Source organism: Schistocerca americana, chromosome 3, assembly GCF_021461395.2.
Source record: "Schistocerca americana isolate TAMUIC-IGC-003095 chromosome 3, iqSchAmer2.1, whole genome shotgun sequence".
NCBI lineage: Eukaryota > Metazoa > Arthropoda > Insecta > Orthoptera > Acrididae > Schistocerca > Schistocerca americana.
Genome location: NC_060121.1, coordinates 413,240,511 through 413,266,663, shown reverse-complemented (window position 1 = coordinate 413,266,663; position 26,153 = coordinate 413,240,511). Strand labels below are relative to the sequence as shown.

The following is a 26,153-nucleotide window of genomic DNA, read 5'->3' as shown; positions in this document are numbered from 1 at the left end:
CTGGTCTAATGTACGTCTTGTAGGTGTGGATCGCCGTTTGGTCGTCACATCCATAGAATCGTCCTTGTACTTGTCTGATTAGGCATTGTCTTTTTCTCGTCTTGTTTAGCTGGTAAGTGAGGTGTGTTTTCCAGTTTAAGTTCAAAAATAGCTCTGAGCACTATGGGACTCAACTGCTGAGGTCATAAGTCCCCTAGAACTTAGAACTACTTAAACCTAACTAACCTAAGGACAACACACACATCCATGCCCGAGGCAGGATTCGAACCTGCGACCGTAGCGGTCGCGCGGTTAAAGTCTGTAGCGCCAGAACCGCTCGGCCACCAGCGGCCGGCCTCCACTTTACGTACTTGTCTAAGTACACTCCTAGGTACCTGGCTGTGTCGTTAAGTCTTAGTGGTGTGTCCCACAGCGTCAGTTGTATGCCATTTGTGTTTTGTTGTCGTTTTTTTGTCAGGTGTCTGTGACTGAATAAAACCATTTGGGTTTTGGTTGGGTTTGGGCGGATTCTCCATTTTGCCATCCAGGTTTCTAGTCTTTGTAGGTTCTTGAGTGAGAGTGGCCGCCCGTTCCAATATTGCAGGAGTCACAGCTGTGTACGGCCGACCGGCATGCAGGAGATGGGAAAGGTTGGCGCGACTTTTTGTGATGATGACGGAGGCCTAGCTCAACGACTCGCCGTGCTCTATTCACTGGCAGTTCTCCGTAGACATTCTGCAAGCGCTTAGGAATATCTGTGATGCTCTGGTTTTCCGCTAAAAGAAACTGAACGACAGCTCTGGTTGGAACGCTCCTCCTTTACAGACGACATTTTGAAGGCTACGTGTAGCGCCGGCACCTGTCAGAACTTCATGAAACTGTAGGGCTGATAGGGGCTGAAGCGGAAATATTCCACGATGTTCCACAAGAAATTCTGCATTTTTTCAACAGAAATTGGTTGAGAAAAACAGCACGGCTAGGGCCCACTCACTCATGTTACCGTGGTCAGGCTGTTTGCTACAGATTACCAATGTCAAATGGTTCAAATGGCTCTGAGCACTATGGGACTTAACACCTGAGGTCATCAGTCCCCTAGAACTTAGAACTACTTAAACCTAACTAACCTAAGGACGTCACACACATCCATGCTCGAGGCAGGATTCGAACCTGCGACCGTAGCGGTCGCGCGGTTCCAGGCTGAAGCGCCTAGAACCGCTCGGCCACACCGGCCGGCTACCAATGTCCAAGTGTTGTCTTTCTGATGAGCATACTACGGACATTGACATCTTCCAAGATGACAGGGCCATATTCACTGCTGACTGGACAACTACTCAGGTACTTTATCGCATCACGGTTGCCCCGATCTTAATCCCATAGAAATTTTAGGACTATCTCGATCAGCGGATCAAACATAACTATCAACATCCTCACAATCTGATAGCTCTACAGAATCTAATCATCAGTGAGTTGACAGATCTACGTGATGTAGTCGTCAATAAGTAAGTTCCGCTGAATATAGCGTATCTGAAGCAATTTGTGGTCTGTCTTCGTGGTAGAAATGAGACTATTGCCAATGCTAGAGTTGGTGTTACACAGTATCAGCACGATTTATCCTGGGAAATACTAATTTTGTCTTCGATGTGCTAAATTTTTAGTAGAGTGAAGTACGCCACCACCCAATATGTTACAGATTAATTCGAGGGAGGATTAAAATAGTGATTTACACTGAAGAGGCCAGAAGTAAATTGTATCGACGTCCAACCGATACGGCAGGTATAGCCTAGCTGCGACGGGCTGCGAGCTCAATCGATGTGTGCAGCCCGGCAACCGGCGACGCTTTCGGCGGCCGCCCCCGTGGCCCGAAAACAGAATCAGGAACGAGGCCAGAGGGCAGAAGGAGCAGGGCGCAGGGCGCACGCGACACCCTGCACTTCGTCCTGGCGCTGAATACCCAAGTGTCGAGACGGGTGCACTTCTATCTGGCACGCAGGGCTTCTACACTACAGACCATTAATTACTACACCACGAAGATGACGTGCCGGCCGGAGTGGCCGAGCGGTTCTAGGCGCTACAGACTGGAACCGTGCGACCGCTCCGGTCGCAGGTTCGAATCCTGCCTCGGGCATGGATGTGTGTGATGTCCTTAGGTTAGTTAGGTTTAAGTAGTTCTAAGTTCTAGGGGACTGATGACCTCAGACGTTAAGTCCCATAGTGCTCAGAGCCATTTGAACCATTTTTGAAGATGACGTGCTACAGACGCGAAATTTAATCGACAGGAAGAAGATACTGTGATATGCAAATGATTAGCTTTTCCGAGCATTCACACAAGGTTGGCGCCGGTGGCGACACATACAACGTGCTGACATAAGGAAAGTTACCAACCGATTTCTTATACACAGAGAGCAGCTGACCGGCGTTGCCTGCTGACACGTTGTTGTGATGCCTCGTGTAAGGAGGAGAAATGCGTACCACCACGTTTCCTATCGCGATTGCGGTTTATCGCATCACGACATTGCTGCTCGCGTTGGTCGAGATCCAATGACTGTTAGCAGAATATGGAATCGGTGGGTTCACGAGGGCAATACGGAACGCCGTGCTGGATCCCAACGGCCTCGTATCACTAGCAGTCGAGATGACAGGCATCTTATCCGCATGGCTGTAACAGATCGTGCAGCGACGTCTCGATCCCTGAGTCAACAGATGTGGATGTTTGCAAGACAACAACCATCTTCACGAACAGTTCGACGACGTTTGCAGCAGCATGGACTATCAGCTCGGAGACCGTAGTTGCGGTTACCCTTGACGCTGCATCACAGACAGGAGCGCCTGCGATGGTGTACTCAACGACGAACTTGGGTGCACGAATGGCAAAAAGTTATTTTTTCGGATGAATCCAGGTTCTGTTTACAGCATCATGATGGTCGCATCCGTGTTTGGCGATATCGCGGCGAACGCACATTGGAAGCGTGTATTCGTCATCGCCATACTGGCGTATCACCCGGGGTGATGATATGGGGTGCCATTGATTACACGTCTCGGTCACCTCCTGTTCGCATTGATGGCCCTTTGAACAGTGAACGTTACATTTCAGATGTGTTACGACCCGTGGCTCTACCCTTCATTCGATCCCTGCGAAACCCTACATTTCAGCAGGATGTTGTAGGTCCTGTACGGGCCTTTCTGGACACAGAAAATGTTCAACTGCTGTCCTGGCCAGCACATTCTCCATATCTCTCACCAACTGAAAACGTCTGGCCAATGGTGGCCGAGCAACTAGCTCGTCACAATACGCCAGTCACTACTCTTGATGAACAGTGGTATCGTGTTGAAGCTGCATGGGCAGCTGTACCTGTACACGCCATCCAAGCTCTGTTTGACTCAATGCCCAGGCGTATCAAGGCCGTTATTGCGGCCAGAGGTGGTTGTTTTGGGTACTGATTACTCAGGATCTATGCACCCTGAAACGTCCCCTTTGAAGAATTATACACGACTGTCCTTAAACTGACACACAATATTTTGTTAGCGCAACGCAATCTGACTTTCAAAATTCCCTACAAAAGAATGGCCCTGACTAACATTAAACTATACCTTTCACAAATCACTTACCTCACAAAAATCTTCGCTGCTCAAGCTACTGCAATACAGCGAGCGCCACTACTGCCAGCTAAATAAAAGATTCAAACTATGGAAGGCACTAACTACTGATAGGGATAGTTAACAAATGAAAGATATTAATAGAGAACAAACAATGTATTTACCTTGATATCATCACAAGTCATAATATATATATCAGTTCATGACAAATTACAAAACTCCGCCATCTCTCTCCCCACATCCACCACTGCTGGCGGCTCACCTCCAACTGCGCAACGCTACGCGCTGTTCACAGCCAGCTGCCTAACACTACAATGGCGAGTATTACAACAATGCAAAGCAGCCACCGACTGCACACAGCACAGCCAGTGATTTTCATACAGAGGTGGTGTTACCAATAAAAAAATCTAAACAGCCTACTTACAACCCAAATTGCGTAAAAATATAATCACATGTCAGTTCTAGTATAATATATTTGTCCAATGAATACCCGTTTGTCATCTGCATTTCTTCTTGGTGTAGTAATTTTAATGGCCAGCAGTGTATTTGGCACGTATGGCGCAGAAGAACTGCTACTGTCACTGTATTCGTGTACTGCCCCGCCTTATGATCTACCCACGAAGGTAGCTGTTCACGATATATAAAAATGATGTATAATATTTGCAGCTGTATGAGGCTGCACACTGATGACCCAGTCTTTTACAGGAAGGAGATATTTTTAAAAAGTTGTTAAGAAACGCAGAGGGACTTGCAAATGATCAGTGTCTGATACAAAGATCGGCAGCACAGTCTAAAAATAAATAAATTGGTGTAATGCGCGTAAACAGACGAAAGATACGGTATCATTTATGCGATGAGAGATCGGTCACAGGACTTGGTCATCACCTTCAAGTATCTAGGAGTTTCTATAAGGAGTGATTTAATGTGCAACGACCTCATAAACCTATCCGTGGGGCAGGCACATGATAGATTTATAGTAAGAATACTGAGTAAATAGACATTATAGAAGTGCTTGCAAAGATTTTGCTCGACGAATTCGTGAGTATTGTTGTCTGTTTCGTACATTTACCAAGTTGCAATAAGACAAGAGATAGAAAAGATTCAGAGCAGGGTTTCGCGATTAGTTACGGCTGTGTTTAGACAGCAACACAGTGTCACGGAAATACTCGGCTAACTGCAATGGGAGACGTTCCGCGAGGTATGTACGATGTGCATTGCAGAGAGCCACACTCGAAAAATCCCGAGATCGCCACTTTCAAAATAACTCAACCGACGTCCTATTGTGGGGAAGCAAGTATTTCCTTCCCTATCTTATGCTCTCTGATATTTATAAGGAGCTCTGTATTCGGTCCGCGCTGACGCAGGGTGTTGGTTTGAGAGCAGATGTTCTCTAATGCCGCTCGCGCCAAGCACAACTACATGACGTTACGATCCTTGGGCAACTGTTTGACATTAATAATTACTATTTTTATTCAAACTTTCTCTATAATTAAGTTGAGGTAGACGAACAGAAACAACGCTTGACTAAGTTTCAAAAGGCGAAATAAGGAAGTTATATATTTGTCGATACTTTTTTATGACAGGCACGAAACAGACAGAAAGTTAAAAGTTAGCAAAAATATGAAAAATGATGTAAAAAACACTTTCAACATGTTTAATCTTCCTGTATACAATTTGAAGTAAGTAAATTCAGCAAAAGTTAGTGATACACAGAGTTTGGTATAATCTGCGTACATTACTACCTTTTGATTTGAACCGACAGTTTTGAAATTTTAGTACGTTGTAAGGTCAAGAAGTTAACGATGTGACGTGGCTTTTGACCGTTGTAACTTAAATATTTTATCTGCAGTTCACATTTGAATAGATATTTCACAGCAAACAAGTATTCGCACACGATTTTAAGAAAATATGTTGGTTTTAAGTTGTTCGCTGCTTTTTATTATTATTATTATTAGTAGTAGTAGTAGTAGTATTAGTAGTAATAGTAATATTTATTTCGTGGCCTTCATTGAAGCACTCTAGTAAATCGTACAAATGTTCATACAATTTGTTGTTATTCAGTGATGCAAATACAATTCACTTTACTAACGATTGAATCGGACAGTTCAATAATACAGCGACTGTACAAGGATTCGTGTAATATATTATTGTGTAAAGGGTGTTTTGCTCTTCTGTCTGTCTAATATTTATTCACTCTTTCACATATTTTCTTTCTTTCTTGTCTTAGGTTGCTCTTCCTGAAGTCCTCTTACTGATCTTCGTTTGTAGTCTGGTTTGTGTGTCTTGCACTCTTTTGGTTTCTCTGTAATATGGAGTTCTCTCATATATTCCTTAATTTCTGTGATCCATTTGATGTTGGTCTTACTATTCCACAAGTATTCCATTATTCTGTTACTAATTCTGTTTTGCTGTGTTTTCCTCAGATGTCCAAACAATGAGATGCGTTTCTTCCTGATCGTGCTCAATACTGGTTCGATTTTCTTTCAAGCTATTCTCCATTGCCTATTTATTGATATTATTTATTTATGCATGTCCTAATTATGCCTATTTTTATCTGGAATATTTTGTCAATTTTTGTTGTTTTAGTTGTTTTGAATATGGTTTCAGTTGCATATATTATTTCTGGATGTAAAACTTTTCTTATTCAATGTTTTGATTTTGCAGCTATAGATGGCTTATTTTGTTGTCTGTGTTTTAGGTAATGTAATTTGCTGTGTCCAGTTCTTTTTAATTCTGTTTTGCCACGTTGGTTTCTCATTTAGATTATATGTTATGATTTCATCTAAATATTAAAATTTATCAACGGTTTTGATTTCCGGTTGTTCTATTGTAATTTTGTTTTCAAGTGGTGGACTGATTAACGTAATCTCTGTTTTTTCAAATGATGTTCTAAGACTGATCTTCTGTGCTATTTCTTGTAGCTGTTTGACTTATTGCCTTGTTTCTTAAACATTATTGGCTAGGCCAACAAGATACTTTTTACTGGGCTTTAATCAGGAAAAGATCCCCTTTCAATCAGAAATTATCTGATCACTGAAACTTCCCTAATGGGAATGCAAGGATCAGCAAAAATGATAACAAGGAAATCTGTCTAGACTATTAGTAGAGAATAGTATTTCCCTCTCTAGTACGAACTTGCAGCTGCTGTGACGGAGAAACTGCAGATTAGAAGGAACACACCTGAAAGGAGTCTAAGGTGGGACACTGTTTTATCCAGCATTTTCAAGTGTCACAACCGTATGTGGTGCCACTATAGGGTGAGAAGTAAAGGTAATGTCGTAGTTGTACAATTACAAGTTTATGAATATCATTTCGCAAGAGAACTGGGCCAAAACCAATTCTGTAACTAAAAATACATGTATAGTCCCTCTGGTTATCACAACCCCTTGGCGACCCTGCACACTTCTTCCAACAAACAATTCTCACTTTATGGATATGAGGCTAAGGCACTCCGTCTTCAGGCCGCAAGTGGCCCATCGGGACCATCCGACCGCCGTGTCATCCTCAGTGGAGGATGCGGATAGGAGGGGCATGTGGTCAGCACACCGCTCTCCCTGTCGTTATGACGGCTTTCTTTGACCGGAGCCGCTGCTATTCGGTCGAGTAGCTCCTCAATTGGCATCACGAGGCTGAGTGCACCCCATATGAGGCTAAATTTAAAAAAAAATATTCGACCTATACGGACGCTATCGACAGTCTTTCTGCCGGCGTGCCACACACAAATGGGAGAGGAGTGCGAAAATGATAGTGGCTCCACCACACGCCATACGCTGGTTTGCGCAGCCAAGATGTAGGTGCAGAGCTACGACATTGGCGTCTCCTGCGTAAGGACTGGTGTCTGGATTCTGAGTCAGCCACTGCTCGGTCCCTGCAACCACCGCGGTCGCGACCTCGATATAAGCATCAGATCGTGTCGTTAATGCCATCTACCAGTATCTAGAAATTGCACACAGTTGCTGGTCTAGTTGAAATTGACCCACAAGGGTAGGCTACGACGTTCAGATCACGGATTTACTTCAAATGTTGTACACTTTCAGTAGGGTATCATAACGTGCTAGTAGCATGTCGTACTACTTAGGCGATTTTGAGAAAATCGCAAGGGAAGTTTTACGTGTCACTGATGTACCGGTACGTTGCGACCTCGAGCATGAGTAAGAGACAGTCATGCGGTTAGCATTCAAGTGCCGTAATCGGTGGATCACTGGATCGGGTAACGCTCATCGTATTTTTAATTTACATTTTTTCGATACTAGTCACGCTATTTCGTAGATATTGCATTCGAAAAGTAATATAATGAAATGACAAGTGTTTTTGCACGAACTTCTGTTGCATTTTCCGTGTTATTTGGCAGTTTATTGATTTTTATTCTTACAATAAATATTACGCGACTTTTATTTCCATAGCAAGTTATAAATTTTATCAAGTGCCATCAGACGCATTCATATTTGATTGACAGCGAACGAGAAATTATTTCTCGTGGAGATCCTGTTCATATATATTCAGTCGTACATCGCCGATTCTCGGCACCGATATTTTCGATAATGTTATGTTATGCAGGGTTGCATCCAGACTCTCGGAAGAAAGAGAACTTTTTTCGAAATGTCAACGAGCTTTGTTTTTTCCTTAGAAACTCTGAATATTCCTCGTTCTTGCGGGAAAATTGCGTTCATTCGAAGCCGTTTTAATTTATGTTTTCCGTGTCTGTGGGGCAAATATCATCCTACAAGTTGTCTTGTCGAAAGCACATCCGTCGATTGATGGTAAATTATCCTCATATTCTGACATATTGCTTTCTTTGTATTATTGAATAAAGTTATTTACACCTTTATTTACGGATGTTTGACTGCGGCTTTCCAAGTCTGTCCCACGTCCTTGAAACCTGTGTCTGCACTTCGAAAAGTCCAGGTGCAAGGCAGTTCTCGGTACTTTACCCAGTTGCAGGTATAAAGGATTTTGGAAATCACGGCAGGCATACATTTTTAGGACAATTTTATGAGTTTGGTAGTTTACGTGTCGCAGTAATTATAAATATAATATCTGTTTTGGTAGTAAAAATTAGCAAACAACTAAATGACATCGGAAATTCAATAAAAGTTCGTGTTGAAAAAAATATAAGTTAAAAAAAACATTAGTTGGATTCGATCCAGCGATCCACCGATTACGGAGCTTGAACGCTAATCACAGGACCGCCGCCCGCTCGTGCTCACGGTCGCAATGCTATGATACATCACTGATGCGTAAGACTTCTCTTGCGACTTTCTCGAAATCGCCTAAGTAGTGTGCCTTACTACTTACACATTATGTTGTCCTAACGGACTGTTAAAAATGTATAAAGTCTGAAGTAAATCCGTGATCTGAACGTCGTCGGCATTCCCAGGTCAGATGGTGATTCGTTTCTACGGGCATCTCGAGCAGCTGTATTAGATAGTCCAGATGGTACCAGTTGGTTGTAAATATTTCAAAACACAGACAAGGTATTGTAGTGAGTATGTGAAGATGGTTTCTTTGAAACATACATGGCCACCCCTCCTTGCCGGCCGGGGTGGCCAGCGGTTCTAGGCGCTGCAGTCTAGAACCGCGACCTCTACGGTCGCGGGTTCGAATCCTGCCTCGGGCATGGATGTGTGTGATGTGCTTAGGTTAGTTAGGTTTAAGTAGTTCTAAGTTCTAGGGGACTGATGACCTCAGATGTTGAGTCCCATAGTGCTCAGAGCCATTTGAACCATTTCTTCCTCGACCCCTTTCTGCCACTTATATTATTATTATTGATTTTATATCTTTCCTCGAGCAGAGCTGCGATATGAATTTGTAAGTAACTATCGGGATTGTCTAATGAAGAGAAGATAGGAATTTTTGCGAACCCGGAAGGTTTTTTGGAACGTTATTGGAACAGACCTTGATAGTATGTCTGGCAAGGTTGCGTGCCTCGTAAAATCTCAGTTATTTAATCGCGGAGGATATAGACAACGCCTGGTAACGTTTAGAGGAAGCTGAATATCAACACCCATCAGGAGTATAGCATATTTTGCGATTAATATTTTTGTTCAGATCAGTCAGTACCACCTTTCCACGAAAGAGTGGAGCAGGGGTCTGGAACCCTGTGGTTTGGATGACTCGGGGTTGGCCTTGTGTCGTAATTTGAAGTTTAGGAATTATTTACATAATTAGTTTTCAGTTAATAACTCTGCAAATCAGTTGTCAATTCATATTTATTTTTGGACTTGACCCAAGTTTCGATACCGCTAAGGTTATCTTCAGGAGAACAAAGAGGTGCGTGGATTGCACTATATAAAACATGTTATATCCATCACGAGCTGAGGCGCTCAACTCACGTCCACACACTGTGATTACAATCCATTAAAACTGAAAGATTAAAAACGGATATGGCTAGTGAAGAGACAAACTTCAAATTTCGCTGACAGTTATGCTGCCACGAGAGATTTACACAGTTTCCAACTTAAATATTTGTCTTATTGTGTTAAAACTTTGACTTAAGATTATACTTCTTAATGAGCAGATTATTATGGCATTTTCAAATTCGGTCAATAATTATATGAATTCTGGGAAATAAAATTTTTGTTGCCCCTGCAAAGCGTTGGACAGGCAATCTTTCACGCGGAATAAGTGACCGGTTTAGCCCTTTTGTGAAATAGGTGACACTGGTTAGTGCTTGTCATTTTGGAGAATTCTGTTGTTGTTTTTCGCCAGCGATAATTCCTGTATTGCGGATTGGAAAGTTGTAGCGATTCTGAAAAAATTTTCAGAACTGGAGAGGGGAAACACTATTTTGCACGGATTAGACTTTCATGAAGTTACTATCGACTGCCAATGATCAATGTTCAGACCATATTTAACTTCTGGTAGAGCTGCTATTTTATAAATCTTAGGCGTGCTAGTTACAGTCGATTCATTATCACTGACTCGCGGGTGAAGCTGGTATATAAAAGTCGAGATCCTTTATCACGTAAGTGAGTAATTTTCTCCATAAAAGTTAACCTCTTATCGAGAAGTTTACCTAAATGCTTAATAGTATCTTTGCATACAACTGAACATAATTAAATTTAGTACTAACAGTATCACTCATTACCTTCCAGAATGGGATTTTCACTCTGCAGCGGAGTGTGCGCTGATATGAAACTTCCTGGCAGATTGAAACTGTGTGCCGGACTGAGACTCGAACTCGGGACCTTTGCCTTTCGCGGGCAAGTGCTCTACCAACTGAGCTACTAAGGCACGACTCACGCCCCGTCCTCACAGCCTTAATTCCGCCAGTACCTCGTCTGCTACCTTCCAAACTTCACAGAAGCTCTTCTACGAACCTTGCAGAACTAGCACTCCTGGAAGACAGGATATTGCGGAGACATGGCTTAGCCACAGCCTGGGGGATGTTTCCAGAATGAGATTTTCACTCTGCAGCGGAGTGGGCGCTGATAGAAACTTCCTGGCAGATTATAACTGTGTGCCGGACCGAGATTCGAACTCGGGACCTTTGCCTTTCGCGGGCAAGTGCTCTACCAACTGAGCTACCCAAGCACGACTCACGACCCGTCCTCACAGCCTTAACTCGACCAGTATTTCGGCTGTGAGGACGGGTCGTGAGTCGAGCTTGGGTAGCTCAGTTGGTAGAGCACTTGCCCGCTAGAGGCAAAGGTTCCGAGTTCGTGTCTGGGTCCGGCACACAGTTTTAATCTGTCAGGAAGTTTCACTCATTACCTTGCAAGAGAACAGATGGCTTATGTTCTACTGCTATGAACTGGAGATGTTTTAGGTTCAGGAAGGCGTATAAATTATCTGAACTGCTCTTGTAAAGAGCGGTACGACGCGCGAAGAGTGACAGAAACGACATAGACTACGACTTACAGGACATCGAAGAGTCGATGGCGATCACGCTTGACATAAGCCAAGCCGATAGTATGCTCACCACTGCAGCCGCATGGATGAGGACAAAGTATATAAAATCTTTAAATACATTGGAAACTATAAGCACCTGGATCACACATCCGCCCCCTACAGTTGAGGCTCCACGTGCACGTCGACTTTCTCTTGTCAACTGACCACGACTTGCGTTTACGCGCTGTGGCGCCCCTGGACTGAGTCCTGATAGGCTACTGGCCTCGCTTGTCAGTCGCGGACGTTTACGTTTTATGTTTCGAAGCGAAATCTGCGTGTGCGTGTACTGCCTGCTGTGCAGTTCGGTGGTCATTTCTCTAGGATAAGGACAATTCACACGGGGTGTCAACGGAGCGTCTCCGTGAAATGTTGGTAAGTGTGCGCTAGGAGAAAAGGCAAGAGGACGTCACGTTTGTTACACCATTACTGAGCGGTGAAGGTGGGATTAGTGGGGCCATCCTACCAATGATATTGAAGTTTATTAATGGCCTGATATTCAAGTTTATTAATGGCCAACACAAAATTCATAGTGAATGTCCTAACAAAGGAAATATGGTAAATTCACTAACGAGAACTGAAAGTGTAGGAAAAATGACGTCCAAATATTTCGAAGAATCAACATTTCCTTGAGGAAATATATGACAGAACTCATTGGATATCTCCTAATGTCATGTCAGACCACCTTTTTCTCGGTGTAGTACAGCAACTCGACGTGGCATGGCCTCAATATGTCGTTGGAAGTCCCCTGCAGAAATACTGAGTCATGCTAACTCTATAGCAGTCAGTAATTATGAAAGTGTTGCCGATGCAGGAGTTTGTGAACGAATTGACCTCTCGATTACGTACCATATATGTTCGATGGATTCCATATCAGGCGGTATGGGTGGCCAATTAATTCTCTCGACTTGTCCAGAATGTTCTTCAAACCAGTCTCGAACAATAGTGGCCCGGTGACATGAAGCGTTGTACTCTATAAAAACTGCATCGCTGTTAAGGAACAGGGAGTTCGCGATAGGCTGCAAATAAGCGTGTCCAGCCATGTTGTTGTTGTGGTCTTCAGTACTGAGACTGGTTTGATGCAGCTCGCCATGCTACTCTATCCTGTGCAAGCTTCTTCATCTCCCAGTACCTACCGCAACCTACATCCTTCTGAATCTGCTTAGTGTATTCATCTCTTGGTCTCCCTCTACGATTGTTACCCTCCACGCTGCCCTCCAATGCTAAATTGGCGATCCCTTGATGCCGCAGAACATGTCCTACCAACCGATCCCTTCTTCTAGTCAAGCTGTGCCACAAACTTCTCTTCTCTCCAATCCTATTCAATGCCTCCTCATTAGTTATGTGATCTACCCATCTAACCTTCAGCATTCTTCTGTAGCACCACATTTCGAAGGCTTCTGTTCTCTTCTTGTCCAAACTATTTATCGTCCACGTTTCACCTTCATACATGGCTACACTCCATACAAATACTTTCAGAAACGACTTCCTGACACTTAAATCTATACTCGATGTAAACAAATTTCCCTTCTTCAGGAACGCTTTCCTTGCCATTGCCAGTCTACATTTTATATCCTCTCTGCTTCGACCATCATCAGTTATTTTGCTCCCCAAATAGCAAAACTCCTTTACTACTTTAAGTGTCTCATTTCCTAATCTAATTCCCTCAGCATCACCCGACTTAATTCGACTACATTCCATTATCCTCGTTTTGCATCTGTTAATGTTCATCTTATATCCTCTCTTCAAGACACTGTCCATTCCGTTCAACTGCTCTTCCAAGTCCTTTGCTGTCTCTGACAGAATTACAATGTCATCGGCGAACCTCTAAGTTTTTATTTCTTCTCCATGGATTTTAATACCTACTCCGAATTTTTCTTTTGTTTCCTTTACTGCTTGCTCAATATACAGATTGAATAACATCGAGGATAGGCTACAACCCTGTCTCACTCCCTTCCCAACCACTGCTTCCCTTTCATACCCCTCGACTCTTATTACTACCATCTGCTTTCTCTACAAATTGTAAATAGCCTTTCGCTCCCTTTATTTTACCCCTGCCACCCTCAGAATTTGAAAGAGAGTATTCCAATCAACATTGTCAAAAACTTCCTCTAAGTCTACAAATGCTTAGAAACGTAGGTTTGCCTTTCCTTAATCTATTTTCTAAGATAAGTCGTAGGGTCAGTATTGCCTCACGTGTTCCAATATTTCTACGGAATGCAAACTGATCTTCCCCGAGGTCGGCTTCTACCAGTTTTTCCATTCGCTTGTAGAGATCTCGCGTTAGAATTTTGCAGCCGTGACTTATTAAACTGATAGTTCGGTAATTTTCACATCTGTCAACACCTGCTTTCTTTGGGATTGGAATTATTATATTCTTCTTGAAGTCTGTCTCCAGTCATATAGGTTCATATAGATTAGAGGACTCTGTCCACTCCATGTTGGAGCTACCGTTATGGAGCTACCAGTCCTTTGCACAGTGCCTTGTTGACAACTTGGGTCTGTAGCTTCGTGGAATCTGGGCCACACTGGAACACTACTATCAGCTCTTACCAAATGAAATCGGGACTTATCTGTCCATGCCACCGTTTCCTACTCACCTAGGGCCCTATCTATGTGGTCACGAGCTCAGGAAAGGCTCTGCAGGCGATGTCGTGCTGTTAGAAAAGGCACTCGCGTCGGTCGTCTGCCACCATAGCCCATTAACACCACATTTCGCCGCACTTTGCTAAGGGGTACGTTAGTCGGTCGTCGCACATTGATTTCCGTGTCTATTTCTCGCAATGTTGCTTGTCTGTTAGTACTGACAACGCTAGGCAAACGCCGCTGGTCTCGCTCGTTAAGTGAAGATCGTCGGCCACTGCGTTGTTCATAGTAAGAGGTAACGCCTGAAATTTGGTAATTTCGGCGCACCGTTGACACTGAGGATGTCGGAATTTGGAATTCCCTACCGATTTCCAAAATGGAATGTCGCATGCGTCTAGCTCCAACTACCATTCGGCGTTCAAAGTCTGTTAGTTGCACTCGTGCGGCAATAATCACGTCAGAAACCTTTTCACGTAAATCACCTGAGTGCAAATGACAGCTCCACCACTGCACTGCACTTTTATACCTTGAGCACGCGATACTGTCTCCATCTGTATGTGTTATCGCTATCCCATGACTTTTGTCACCACACTGTGGATAGAAACACACCAAACACTATTCACAAAGAAGTAAAAAGTACTTCATACCTCGTGTCTAGTTTTGTTTCCGAGTGTCAATTAACATGCAAAACATATTTTCTCTTCAACAGTCCTAAACTTTTCACTGTTGAAATAATGTTACTAAAAAAATAATTGTTTAGTTACATTTCAATTTATGCACAGTGTAGACTTTTTCTTTGTCCAGCTATTGTAAAATCTAATTCAATATTTGCGTTCAGATATTTGGTCTCTCTTGTGGGAGAACTCTCATAGGAAAAATATCAGGTCGTCTTGCAACATTCGCAAGGTGTCACGAAAATAAACCAATCAATGAAATGACCATTAAGAAGACACAGAACTACAAAATCCATTACCGTAGCATGAGTTGAGTGCTGCCAGAATTGTTTAACTCTTTTTGCATCTACATGACTACCCTGTAAGAAACACTTAAAGTCAGGCAGAGGCAAGGGCACCCATAGACCTATCCGGGGCAAGGAGTGTAGTGAAGTGTTAATTTAAATATTGGTTTTTAACAAAGTCGAAAACGCAACTTTTTTATTGCTACTTACAACTCACCAATTGTCTCCCAAAATATTAAAAATATTCGGTACCGGCTCGTCTAGGCCCCCCTTAGCCAGATTATTCACAGAAAAACTTTCAAACTATTTGTCAACCGTTCCGCTCTCGGATATCAGTGGAAAAAACGAACACTTGAATCTTTCCATACGATCTTAGATTTCTCTTATTTAATTAAGATGGTCACTTCTCCCTTTGTAGGTGTGAGACGATAAAATATTTTCAAATTCAGACGAGATAGTTAGTGACTGAAATTTCATAAAAACACCTCACCGTAACGAAAAGTGTCCCCAACCCGCGTACCATATCCGTAACACTCTCTCCCGTATTTCGCAAGAATACAAAACCGGTCCGCCCATTCTGAACTTTTTAAATGTCTTCCGTCAATCCTATCTGGTAAAGATCCAATACAACGCAGCAATACTCTGGCAGAAGACGATCAAGAGTAGTGCAGTAAGGCTCTTTACTGGATTTGCTGCCTCTTCTAAGTATTGTGGCAATAAGATACAGTCTTTGGTTTGCCTTTCCGACCACGTTATCTTCGTTATGGTTCCAATTTAAGTTGTTTGTCTTTTTAGTCTCTAGCTATTGAGTTTAATTGACAACCTTTAAATTTGTATTGTTTATCGTGTAATCAAAACGTAACGGAATTTTGTTAGCACTCGTGAGGAGTACGTCACACTTTCAGTTGTTTAGGATCGATTGACATTCTCTGCATCATACTGATATCTATAATATTACTTGAAAATACAGCTCTTCGGTTGCACAGGTAAAAAATTTTCAACTTTACCTAGGTTTCAACTGCTCTAAGGCAGCCTTCATCAGAAGTAAAAATTTTTACATTACCTATAACAGAGTTTTGGAATAATATAAAAATTATTAAATTAAACATATGTAATAAAATTACATCATAGCTAACTGCTACGGTACAGTAGACAAAGAAAGCATACTTACACAGAGTAAATAGTTATGAAATGGTTTAGAGCAACAGTGCTCACTTTAAAGATAAAAATATAGTTGTACATTATAAAATTTTCCTAGGAATGCACAACTTGATTAAGACGCGCCGCTAAGCGTCGCGTGTGCGGCCGACACTGTAAGCAGCATCAGACTGACAGGCGCGCGCGCCGTCGGTACCTTGTTGTAACATTACGAGTCAAGATAGCTGTAACGGAACTTGAATAGCGTAAAGTTATCGTTAAAAACGCACGCCGCGCGATTTGTTACGATTTGGTCGGTCATAATAATAGTAACATGCTTTTGAATACAATTAAAATATAACAACGATACCTGTTTAGTGTTATTGGAAATAATATGTAGTAAATTAATGAGCAAGGTAGCCGATTCTATAAGAAGAGGTAAAATTGGGCATATTAAGGTGTTTTGCTTTATATCGACGAAGCCGATGATACGACATCTTTTTTTTCCCCGTTTACTCTTAGAAATAAACAAGTAAAGAAGTGATAATTGTGCGTTGTGAAAAATATAGGGGCGAATTTTAAATAGCTACAGTGTATAATAAGACTAACAAATGTATCCACGCTTCCAATGTGCTTTCACCCCGATGTCGCCAAACACGGATGTGACCATCACGATGCTGTAATCAGAACCTGGATTCATCCGAAAAAATGACGTTTTGCCGTTCGTGCACCCAGGTTCGTCGTTGAGTACACCATCGCTCCTGTCTGTGATGCAGCGTCAAGGGTAACCGCAGCAATTTAATGAACACACTTCGCTATCCGCGATTTCGTGTAAATAAATGTCTCCGAGCTGATAGTCCATGCTGCTGCAAACGTCAATTCCGGGATAAGTCTATTCGCATCTCACGAGGGACGCGGTATTGAGACCGTTTTTTTTTTTAATTATATCGCGGAGAGCCGGCTTCAGTTTATAAAAAGGAGAAAAGCTGTATCATTATCATTAACTGTTGGTGTCAAGCAACCAGAACTGTTCATCAAAGGGTTTCGGTGAATGAGTGGTGAATGCGAAATGAAACTGTGAACGAAGTTATTTTAAATAAAACAGAAGAGACAAGACAGTTTGGTCGTATCTGTTATTATTCCATAAACTGTGACATTTCTTCTCGTTGTACGAAGCCTTTATAGACGATCGTTATGACAATTTGTTTTGAAGGGATCTCGTTACGAGTTAAGTTTTGGGGACCTGGTCAAGAGGGGATAGTTCGTAGATCCTAACTACTGCAGCTATTCTGGAATCAGGTGCTACCGTGACCGTTGTGTGTTGTCAATGGCTTAAGGACATCATATCTCATGCTCTAAGATCGACGCGCCTTTCCTCTTGGTATAACGGTGCCTCACGGTAACAACGACAACGCCGACGACGAAGGAAGATACGGTAGATTGTATCGCGCCATCTAGTATTGAATGCCTGTAATTTACAGTGACAACAGCTGTCAGAAGCATTGGAACAGGAGTGCGCGTAATGTGCTGATTACATTTTGTCAGATAGTATGTAACAGATCGAAAGTTGAACAAAATATTATACTGTAAAACAGGGAGAGAGAGAACAATATTTAAGGCTACAGTACGGGAAGCATAATAGCAATATAGCGCTCAGTTATGCAAGTTCGTGTGTACAATGATGTGAGTGCGGCGTAAACTACAAAAGCTGTCTGCTGGACGAAAACTATGAAAACAAGTACTCCAAACAGACATTTCACGTGAGGCACATCCCAATGCAAATCAGTAACTCAACCATCTTTGTGACGTATTAATAATTATGTATTATTTATATTTCAGGATAACTAATCAGTAAAAAACGCAGCACGTGTTGTAATGAAAGCATGAAAGCCGTCTGACGATGAATCGTAATGATTCGAAACTGGTAACGGTACCCTTTGAATAAAGAAACTTAAAATATATTTGTGGCTGGTTGCTGTCTCAACACCATCAACATTTGTGATCACAGGCCCATCTCCGGATTGAACCTGACCTTGCACCCATTCAGAATGGAATGCATGATCTGGCCTTCGGCTTTCTGTTCGACCTGCGTCATTTGAATATAGGCAAAAATGTGATTCGTCAGACCACATTACGTTCCGCCAGTCAGCTACAGTCCACGTTCAATGATTTACAGCCCATTGAAGACGCACAGCATTGTGTGCCAGTGTGAGCGATGGCCTCTTGCGAGCTGAACGACTCCAAATACTCATTGCATGCAGTTCCCGTCGCAATGTTCTCTCGCTGACAGGTTGAGACGGGCCTTCGTTCACCGCCTGCAGCGATTCCCGTCAGCTTTGGAAGCGATTTTGATTCACAGACCCTGAATGCGTCTCCGGTCCTTCTCAGTCAGGTCATTTTTCCGACACAATTCTGACGCCTTGTTTCCTGGTCACATGTGTTACACCTCTGCTTGTACACACGTTGAACAATGCGTCGCGAAGCACCAACAAATCCAGTAACTTCACAGACCGTATGAACACGGGCACGGCCAAACACGATTGCCCCATTATGCCACTGTGTCAAGCCGTTACATTTACGCATGTTTACGTAGAATGCCCGCATGAAGCATAAATGTCTCGTGATCGCCACTGCCTTGTGCTCACGCAGAGGCAGAACGGGTGCGGTTGAGCGCGTTACTCGATCGCTGCGACTTCTGTAAAGGCTTCTCGATTCATCTGCGCGTGCGCACTGGAGTGAGTCAATTTTTCGTGCGGTGAAATTAGCAAGTAGGGTCGTCTGGGAAGATGGGCGTTCAGCAGATGGAGATGCAGTTGAAGACAAGAATGTCACACTCAGGTCCTACTCCAATCCAAGTAAGTGTACCGTCATTTAATCAACTGAAAAGTATCCTGTGTTAAACATAGATTATAATTTACAGAATACCCCGACATTTGCGAGACCTAGTTGTCATGCCACTCTATTGGCCATTAAAATTTCTACACCACGAAGATGACGGGCTACAGACGCGAAATTTAACTGACAGGAAGAAGATGCTGTGATATGCAATGATTAGCTTTTCAGAGCATTCACAAAAGGTTGGAGCCGGTGGCGACACCTACAACGTGCTGACATGAGGAAAGTTTCCAACCGATTTCTCATACAAAAACAGTAGTTGACCGGCGTTGCCTGGTGGAACGTTGTTGTGATGCCTCGTGTAAGGAGAAGAAATGCGTACCATTAAAATTCCGACTTTGATAAAGGTCAGATTGTAGCCTATCGCGATTGCGGTTTATCGTATCGCGACATTATTGCTCGCGTTGGTCGAGATCCAATGACTGTTAGCAGAATATGGACTCGGTGGGTTCAGGAGGATAATACGGAACGCCGTGCTGGATCCCAACGGCCTCGTATCACTAGCAATCGAGATGACAGGCATCTTATCCGCATGGCTGTAACGTATCGTGCAGCCACGTCTCGATCCCTGAGTCAACAGATGGGGACGTTTGCAAGACAACAACCATCTACACGAACAGTTCGACGAAGTTTGCAGCAGCATGGACTATCAGCTCGGAGACCGTGGCTGCGATTACCATTGATGCTGCATTCCAGGCAGGAGCGCCTGCGATGGTGTACTCAACGACGAACCTGGGTGCGCGAATGGCAAAACGTCATATTTGCGTATGAATCCAGGTTCTGTTTACAGCATGGTTGCATCCGTGTTTGGCGACATCGCGGTGAACGCACATTGGAAGCGTGTATTCGTCATCGCCATACTGGCGTATCACCCGGCGTGATGCTATGGGGTGCCATTGGTTACAAATCTCGGTCACCTCTTGTGCACATCGACGGCACTTTGAACAGTGGACGTTACATTTCAGATGTGTTACGACCCGTGGCTCTACCCTCCATTCGATCCCTGCGAAACTCTACATTTCAGCAGGATAATGCACGGCCGCATGTTGCATGGACTGTACGGGCCTTTCTGGATACAGAAAATGTTCGACTGCTGCCCTGGCCAGCACATTCTCCAGATCTCTCACCAATTGAAAAAGTCTGGTCAATGGTGGCCGAGCAACTAGCTCGTCGCAATACGCCAGTCACTACTCTTGATGAACTGTGGTATCGTGTTGAAGCTGCATGGGCAGCTGTACCTGTACACGCCATCCAAGCTCTGTTTGACTCAATGCCCAGGCGTATCAAGGCCGTTATTACGGCCAGAGATGGTTGTTCTGGGTACTGATTTCTCAGGATCTATGCACCCAAATTGCGTGAAAATGTAATCACATATCAGTTGTAGTAAATATATTTGCCCAATGAATACCCGTTTATCATATACATTTCTTGTTGGTGTAGCAATTTTAATGGCCGGTAGTGTAGTACATTCTCTCAAGCGACAATTTTGGGAACTTCTTGCGGCTATAGTTGTCGTGTTAGTTATCTGTATTTTAATGGCCAGTAGCGTATTTTATGCTGTGAAAGTTAATAGTGTAGTTTAGAAATTGGTATACGTACTCTTAGTTGACAAAAGTCATGGGATAGCGATATGCACATATAAAGATAGCGGTAGTATGGCCTATACTAGGTATAAAAGGGCAGTGTATCGGCGCGCTGTTATTTGTACTCGGGTGATTCCTGAGAAAAGTTTTCTGACGTGATTACGGCAGCACGATGGGAATTAACAGACGTTGAACGTGGAATGGTAGCTGGAGCTAGAAACGTTGTACATTCCCCAGAATCCCACAGTGCTGGCATTACCTCTCACCACGGACAACGCACTGGGCGACGGCCTTCACTTAACAACCGAGAGCAGAGACGTCTGCGTAGTGTTGTCAATGCTAACAGGCGAGCAGCCCTGCAAGATGTAACCGCAGAAATCAATGTGGGACTTACGATGAAAACATCCGTTAGGACAATGAGGTGAAATGTGGCGTCAATAGACTATGGCAGCAACGACAGAAGCGATTGCCTCTGCTAACAGCGTGACATCGCTTGCAACGACTCTCCTGGGCTCATGACCATATCGGTTGGACCCTAGACCACTGGAAAATCGTGGTCTGGTCAGATGGAACCCGATTTCAGTTTTTAAGAGCTGATAGTAAGGTTCGAGTGTGGCGCAGACACCATGAAGCTATGGACCCAAGTTTTCAACAAGGCACTATGCAAGCTGGTGGTAGCACCACAAAGATGTGTGCTGTGTTCATACGGAATGGACTAGGTCCTCGTTGTTTTCGGTTACTTGGAGACCATTTGCCGCCATTCATGGACTTCATGTTCCCAAACTTCGATGGAACTTTTATGGATGACAATGCGCGATTGAACCGGGCCACAATTGTTGGCGACTTGTTTGGAAATTCGACCGAATAATTTGTTGGTCACCAAGATCGCCCAACGTGAATTCCATCGACCATTTATGGGGCTTAATCGAGAAGTCACTTCTTGCACTGAATGCTGCACCGACAGCACTTTCGCCATTATTTTATTTATTTTATTTACACGTCAAGTTCCGTAGGACCAAATTGAGGAGCAAATCTCCGAGGTCATGGAACGTGTCAGTAAATGAAATTACAACATAAAAGTAATAACAGATAAAAATAAATGTTTAAGAAACCGAAAAAAGTCACGCCATAAGTTTAAGTAAACGCAATCAACAATACAATAAGAATCAGCTTAATTTTTCAAGTAACTCCTCGACAGAGTAGAAGGAGCGGCCCATGAGGAAACTCTTCAGTTTCGATTTGAAAGCGCGTGAATTACTGCTTAGATTTTTGAATTCGAGTGGTAGCTTATTGAAAATGGATGCAGCAGTATTCTGCACACCTTCTTGCACAAGAGTTAAGGAAGTCCGATCCAAATGCAGGTTTGATTTCTGCCGAGTATTAACCGAGTGAAAACTGCTTATTCTTGGGAATAAGCTAATATTGTTAACAAGAAATGATATTAAGGAATGTATATATTGTGAGGCCTATGTCCAAATATCCAGACTCTTGAACGGGGGTCGACAAGAGGTTCGTGAACTTACACCACTTATTGCCCGAACCGCCCGTTTCTGAGCAAAAAATATCCTTTTAGAATGGGAAGAGTTGGTTCAAATGGCTCTAAGCATTATGGGACTTAACATCTGAGGTCATCAGTCCCCTAGAACTTAGAACTACTTAAACCTAACAATCTAAAGACATCACACACACCCATGCCCGAGACAGGATTCGAACCTGCGACCGTAGCAGCAGCGCGGTTTCGAACTGAAGCGCCTAGAACCGCTCGGCCACAGCGTGGGAAGAGTTACCCCAAAATATAATACCATACGACATAAGCGAATGAAAATAAGGAAAGTTGACTAATTTTCGTGTCTCACTTCTGATACCGTTCGAATAGTAAAAATGGCAGTATTAAGTCTTTGAACAAGATCCTGAACGTGGGCTTTCCACGACAGCTTACTATCTATCTGAACACCTAGGAATTAGAACTCTTCAGTTTCACTAATCATATGCCCGTTCTGTGAAATTAAAACGTCAGGTTTTGTTGAATTGTGTGTTAGAAACTGTAGAAACTGAGTCTTACTGTGATTTAGCGTTAGCTTATTTTCTACAAGTCATGAACTTAGGTCATGTACTGCACTATTTGAAACCGAGCCAATGTTGCACACAACATCCTTTACTACCAAGGTACTGTCATCAGCAAACAGAAATATTTTAGAGTTACCCGTAATACTAGAGGGCATATCATTTATATAAACAAGGAACAGGAGTGGCCCCAACACTGATCCCTGGGGCACCCACCACTTGACAGTACCCCACTCAGACCCCACATCACAGCCGTTATCAACATTGTGAATAATGACATTTTGCTGCCTGTTGCTAAAGTAAAAGGTGAACCAATTGTGAGCTTCTCCCCGTATTCTGTAATGGTCCAACTGCTGGAGCAATATTTTGTGATTAACACAATCAAATGCCTTAGTTAAATCAAGAAATTTACCAAGCGTTCGAAACCTTTTGTTTAGCCCATCCTCACAGAGAAAAGAGAATACAGCATTTTCAGTTGTTAGACGACTTCTAAAGCCGAATTGTACATTTAATAGCAAATCGTGTGATATGAAATGATCAATTATCCTTACGTATATAGCCTCTTCAATAAAGTTTTGCAAACACTGATGGCATAGAAATAGGTCTAAAATTATCTACATTATTCCTTTGCCGCTTTTTTATAAAGCGGCTTTACTACTGAGACAGCAGGGCTCAATATTTCTGCATAAAACTTCCAATTGCTTACTGAGTCCCTATCACGTCGAGCTGCTTGCCGGACAAAACGGGATACGACACGATATTAGGAAGTGTGACATGAGTTTTGTCTCCCGAGTGTAAAAAATGTGCCCCTGGATTCGAGCCTGACCACGTCTTTCGCCAAACCTATAGGCAACTATTGATCATATCTTGTGGGACATATTTGAACGGTGTTTTACTGGGTAGCAGCTCGTGTGTCAGACGCTGGAAACCGCTTTGTTCGGTGGGCAGCACAACAGTAGCCTGTGTGTGACAAGGCGAAGCGAGACGAGGCCGCCAGCGAACAAAGCGGGCGCCTCTGGTACGATGACATCACGCAGCCAGTGCCGGCTGAACGTCGCAGCGCACGCACACCGCTAGACGAGATTCACGTGGCCACTGACACGGCGTAGCACTAGCCAGTGCCTGACTCACACGGCAAGTGTCTTTTTATTGTCCAGGGAAACGGCCTGCGGGTGTGTCACATCTAGCAACGGGGCTTCGCTAGGCTCCTTTCCAGTCCTGTACGCTGCGTAACGGATCCTACGGGCTGTTCGCAATTCGTGTGCTATTTTGTTGCTTACTTAAATACACAGACCTTAGCGGTAGTTGCGTATGAAGGCCAGTGTTGATGCCCACACTACTGAACAACTGTCTGTTTACAGTGTCTCGCGATGTCGTTAAGCAGATTATTTGTGTACGCACGTCAAGCTTTTCATGGACAGGTCTGAAAATCCGACGAATCAGCCCTCTCCAAACAAACTTCCAGTGAAACTTCCTGGCAGATTAAAACTGTATGCCGGACCTAGACTCGAACTCGGGACCTTTGCCTTTCGCGGGCAAGTGCTCTACCAACAGAGCAACCCAAGCACGGCTCACGACCCGTCCTCAGAGCTCCTGCAAGGTTCGCAGGAGAGCGTCTGTCAAGTTTGGAAGGTAGGAGACGAGGTACTGGCAGAATTGAATGCCGGTACGGTAGCTCAACATTTTCGGTCAGAGTGGTAGCTGCCCTCTGTAATGAAAAAAACTGAGTTAATGGATCAACAACGAAATGAAACGGGTGTCTTGCGACATCCGCTCCGAGCAGATGCAACGAACGAAACCGAACAAAATGAGTTTAAAAAAAATTGGTAGAGCGCTTGCCTGCGAAAGGCAAAGGTCCCGAGTTTGAGTCTCGGTCCGGCACACAGTTTTAATCTGCCAGAAAGTTTCATGTCAGAGCACACTCCCCTGTAGAGTGAAAATCTCATTCTGGAAACTTCCAGTGGAGTACATCTTTCACTCCGTAACGGAGCGTCTGCTGTTTTTGAAACTTCTTGTCAGATTAAAAATGTGTTCTTGGCTTCTGTTTCCTAGAAACGTTTACTATGGATTTCACATAGTTAATTCAGAATTTTAAATTAGTGGAATAGAAATGTTTTGACAAAGCAATGGAGTAAAACGAATAATCAAAGAAATAAAAAATGAGCATAGAAAGTAGTAATTCACAAAAAACAAGATTTCGTTTTCACTTACGAGTAGTCTTTCAGTTCCATATTCATGGAGGTATTCTCTGTTGGAGGTTCGTTGTGGCTGGGTATTTCCGTGAATTCGACTCTGTATAGACGAGGGGAGTTAAATACAGACATGGGGGTCCTGAGGTAAGAACCCGAAGTGGGGACCCTTGCCACTCTTGCAAGCCCGCTATTACTCCAACCACTGCCAATTCAATACAACTTCGCCCACACATCGTCTTTCACAACCACCTCCCCGGTCCCTCCCCTTACCCACAAACACATACACGTTATATTACACCATTATCTCAACTACTCTCCTCCCACTGGAGACAGAAACTTAAATAAGTAAGAAAACTTTTTAAAAAGTTATCTTATTTTGAATGTTGGCACCTGAGACACATCATGAACACATGCTAGTCTTATACATTCTTAGTCATACACAAGAAAACGAAACCAACATGCACACGAATGAATTATCAGAATGGGACAGAAATCGGTAGATGTGATGTACACATAAAAAAAATTATTACAATTTCAGAAAAGTTGGATGATTTATTGAAGAGAAAGAGCTTCGCAAATTGAGCACAAGACAATAACGCGGTGGTCCACTGCTGGCCGTTAAGCAAGCAGTTTTTCGGCTTGGCACTGATTGACAGAGTTGGTGCATGTTCTCTCAGGGATATCGCGCCAAATTCTGTACAACTGGGGCGTTAGATCATCAAAATCCCAAGCTGATTTGAGGGCCCTGCGCACAATGCTCCAAATGTTCTCAGTTAGGGAGAGATCGGCCGACGTTGCTGGCCGAGGTAGGGTTTGGCAAGCACGGAGACAAGCAGCAGAACACCTCACCGAGTGAGGCGGCCGTTGTAAGCCCCTGGATTGCTAACTATGAATGGCAACGAAACGGGGCGTAGAATGTCGTCAACGGACCGCTGTACTGTAAGGGTGCACGTATCAGAACTGAAGGGATCCTGCTATGAAAAGAAATGACACTCCAGATTATCGCTCCTGACTGTGGAGCCGTCTAGTGGGCGACAGTCACGTTAGTTTCCCGCCGCAGTCGGGGGCGTATCCAGACCCGTCTTCGGCCTGGAATCTCATTGACCAAAGTACAGTTGTCTTCAGTGCTGAGTCCCGCTTCAAATTGAGGCCCGATGACCAGTGACGTTCGTACCCTAATGCAGATTGATTTTTGATTTGGGTGGAGGACGTAAATTACACTGCTGGCCATTAAAATTGCTACACCAACAAGAAATGCAGATGATAAACGGGTATTCA

At 43.5% G+C, this 26,153-nt stretch overlaps 1 protein-coding gene across 1 annotated transcript in view; it reads right to left on the bottom strand.

The window, feature by feature from the left end:
* The window catches only part of LOC124605320 (choline transporter-like protein 1), a 482,432-nt gene that overhangs the window by 143,233 nt on the left and 313,046 nt on the right, over nucleotides 1-26,153 (bottom strand). The gene's annotated exons all lie outside the window — the stretch shown is intronic.